At 44.2% G+C, this 4,133-nt stretch overlaps 1 pseudogene; it reads right to left on the reverse strand.

The window, feature by feature from the left end:
• Positions 1 to 1,422: 1,422 nt before the first annotated feature.
• Positions 1,423 to 1,540, reverse strand: LOC148442278 (5S ribosomal RNA; annotated as a pseudogene).
• Between the last annotated feature and the right edge of the window lie 2,593 nt (positions 1,541 to 4,133).

The raw sequence follows: 4,133 nt of genomic DNA on the forward strand, positions 1-4,133 counted from the left end.
ATACACGGGCACATGCGTGATACTTTAACGCCTACAAAACAGGCAAAGGAAGCGTTAAGTTCGGGCCGCGACTCACAGCTCGGCTCAAATTGAATACGGGCCTTAGTTGTTTAGTATAGAAAAGGTAAGTTATTAGACCACATAGCGACAAAGCGAGAGTGACAAATCTTATATATAAAATTGATTAGTCTGTTGTCTGTCTGTCCGGTTATGCATTTGAACACCCCTGCACCGATTGGGATGAAACCAATGCAAGGTGGTCTAGTTGGATCCTGGCCAGATTTTAAGGGGGTTAGGGTCCTGGTTAGACCTCCCGTTGGTGTACGCTGGGAAGACCTTTGACCCGAAAAGTCTGTTCTGGGCCTTCCACTGAATGGATGTCACAGACGTGGGGTTTTGAGGCTATGTTCCCGGGCTGGGTCCTGGACCTGTATTATTAGACTCAGATGCTCTCTGGAGGAGACTTGGTTTAATGAAGTTTCTATGCATGAGAGAGTATAGAACCTGAAGGAACTTATGAGTGCATGCAGGAGGATATTAGAAAAGCTGGTAACAGCACGGGAGCTACTTGGTGCGGCTGGGTAACCATAACGTGATTGGTGGTAGCACGGCAGCTACTTGGTGCGGCTGGGAAGCCGTATGGAGACCAGTGGTAGCACGGGAGCTACTTGGTGCGGCTGGGAAGCCGTATGGAGAACGGTGGTAGCACGGGAGCTACTTCATGTGGTTGGGTAACCGTAAGGTGATTGGTGGTAGCACGGAAGCTACTTGGTGTGGCTGCGAAGCCGTATGGAGAGTGGTGGTAGCATGGGAGCTACTTGATGCGGCTGGGTAGCCATAAGGTGATTGGAAGCACGGAAGCTACTTGGTGCGGCTGGGAAGCCGTATGGAGAGTGGTGGTACCACGGGAGCTACTTGATGCGGCTGGGTAGCCATAAGGTGATTGGTGGTAGCACAGAAGCTACTTGGTGTGGCTGGGAATGCAACAAGAAACGAAAGATTCCGCACAGAACAATTTCTTCTTAATGTAAACCAACCATATTTCATCACTGGATAAATTGTATCATTAAGATTTGTTGGTGGTGCTCCCAAAGCTCAAATTAAGCATGCAAAGACAACAAAAGAGAAAAGTAGAGCTAGTCGCTGGGGCACACTTGTAAATTCATGGATTGTGAATAAATGGATGTTTGTAATAAAACATAACTTTTAATATTCATCAATAAAATAATGAGGCACCTTGCATTCCATATATAAAGTACAGATGATATAATAGTAATCATCTACTGTTGTGGAACGGCAAAATATTGTATAAATCTCAATATCAATGGGTACAAAAAGATATTGGTATTGAACAAATAGAATTAAACATATAGTGGGTTTAGCTGCTCTGCCTGTGCATGGAAATCCCAAACATCCTCTTTTAACCTACAGCACCTGGTATTCCCAGGAGGTCTCCCATCCAAGTACTGGCCAGGCCTATCACTGGTTAGCTGCCAAGATCAGACGAGATTGGGCAATCATGTGATGTAAGGCTGTAGGTATAGTAATAATGGGTTGTAGCAGCACTGGGTCAGAGCAGTAACCAGAAATGTAGGGCTATCTTAGTGGATAGTCCATTTATTTTTTTTAAATGTAGTGTCCAAAGAAAGTGTTGCATAGGCACACCTCAATTGTTACACGTGCATGCAAAAATACAATTATACATATAGTAATATAGCGTGTAACACAGGATGGATGAATGATTATCAAACACAGACTTTTTATAATTGTCAATACATAGGTGTAGCGTATGCCACTTCCGATAGATAGAAACTCACAATGAGATGCTATAAGTTGGTTCTGTGGTGTAATTGTATTGAGTAATGCACTAAGTTATTAGAATTAGAGTTTAAAGGACAAATCTCACATGATAAATCCTCATACATATAACAAACTCAATGGTCAAGATGATACTGACATGGCATACAAAATAAAAAACACTGATGTTAAATTACACCGTGACTCATAGATCACCAAAATGACCTTAATCAAGGATTATAGTTTGTAAAAATATACAGTCATATAATTATAGCATGCACTGGTGGTACTGAGGGACAGTGTTAATCTTGTAATAATAGTAAAGATTAGCTAAAGAATAAATAGCATAAATACTAAAGTCCCAGACCACATTGGAGTTCTCATACAATACCAATCCCAAAGTTGAGATAGCCAGGGGTCCGATCCGTGCACAGATAGACTCCCTTAGCAAACTGCATAACAGCACAGGACGCGCATTTCGCCCGAATGAGGGGCTTGTTCACCTCAGGTATGGCTGGGAATGCGTAAGATAAATGGTGGCAGTACGAACTGCTTGGAGAGGCAGAGAAGCTGTTTGGAGCAATAATTACTAGATGGCAGTAATTATTCTTAGGGAGCACAGTGAGGAGGCTCCCTTAGTAAACAAAGGGACTTGTTACACTGGCAACTTGTGAGAGCTGTAGATATCCTTTTATAGGAAGTGCAGGATGCTGATTGGCTGTTCTGGGCCTTCCAGAATGAGGGAGAAGCATTCTATTGGAGGAGACAGCGTCACGTGGGCAATCCGAGATGGCTGTGCCCATGGACTGAAGGACCGCAGCCGAGCAGCTGTGTGAGACGCCGGACCTGAGGCAGCAGTCAGAATGCAGGAGCCGGCAGAGAGCAGGAGGAGAGACCACCCACGTCAAGAGGCAAAAGGAAACCCACAGGAGCTGATCGGCGGAGAGCCAGAGAACCGCGATGCAGCATCTTGACAGGTAAGTGCCGGGGTCTGATTGAGGGGTCTCTATTGCGGGCTGTGACAATGGATTTGGAGGAAAACGTCACAGAGTGGTGGCAACTATTCTCAGTGGCAAACGCAGGATTTTGAAAGGGGGGTTTCCAATACTTGGTTACAAAACCAATGGCAAAAAATCTAACCACATACAGGCAGCACTCCTCGGGTACTCAATAATCAATACTCAATAATCCAAGTTTGTTAATCCATTACTGTGCAACATTTCAGATGAATTTATTACATATTTCATCAATGCCTTGACGAAATATGTAATAATTGCATCTGAAACGTTGCACAGTAATGGATTAACAAGCTTGGATTATTGAGTACCTGAGGAGCGCTGCCTGTATGTGATTGTATGTTCAAGACTGAGCGGTCTGCTTAGTTCTTAGGATCTGCACCCCGGGTGTTGAACTTTTTTATTTGGAGTCTACTTGACAATATTTATATGGAGCTTTTCAGCTCCTTGAAGAAATAAAAAGGTGGGACCACAAACATACACAGTGACATATACATGCTCACAGACGCACAAACTGACACAGACTGCACTGACACAGACACACTAACACACACACTGCACTGACAAAGCATATACACACACTGACACACATATACACTGACAAAGCCTAGACACACACACACTGACAGACACTGCACTGACAAAGCCTATACACACACAGAGACTGACACACACACACACTGCACTGACAAAGCCTATACACACACTACAAAGAAACAAGCAACAGTGATCTGCAGAAATGAATAATGATTTGGCCTTAAATTGAATTGACAAAGCCTATACACACACACACACAGACTGACACACACACTGACAAAGCCTATACACACACACAGAGACTGACACACACACTGACAAAGCCTATACACACACACACACTGACAAAGCCTATACACACACACAGAGACTGACACACACTGACAAAGCCTATACACACACAGAGACTGACACACACACACTGACAAAGCCTGTACACACACAGTGACAAAGCCTGTACACACACACACTGATAAAGCCTATACACACACAGAGACTGACACACACTGACAAAGCCTGTACACACACACTGACACACACACACTGACAAAGCCTGTACACACACACAGAGACTGACACACACACAGAGACTGACACACACACACTGACAAAGCCTGTACACACACACAGAGACTGACACACACACACTGACAAAGCCTGTACACACACAGACTGACACACACTGACAAAGCCTATACACACAGAGACTGACACACACTGACAAAGCCTATACACACACACAGAGACTGACACACACACAGAGACTGACACACACTGACAAAG

The sequence above is a fragment of the Taudactylus pleione genome, unplaced genomic scaffold (genome assembly GCF_031769625.1).
Source record: "Taudactylus pleione unplaced genomic scaffold, aTauple2 ptg001575l, whole genome shotgun sequence".
In the NCBI taxonomy this organism is placed as follows: domain Eukaryota; kingdom Metazoa; phylum Chordata; class Amphibia; order Anura; family Myobatrachidae; genus Taudactylus; species Taudactylus pleione.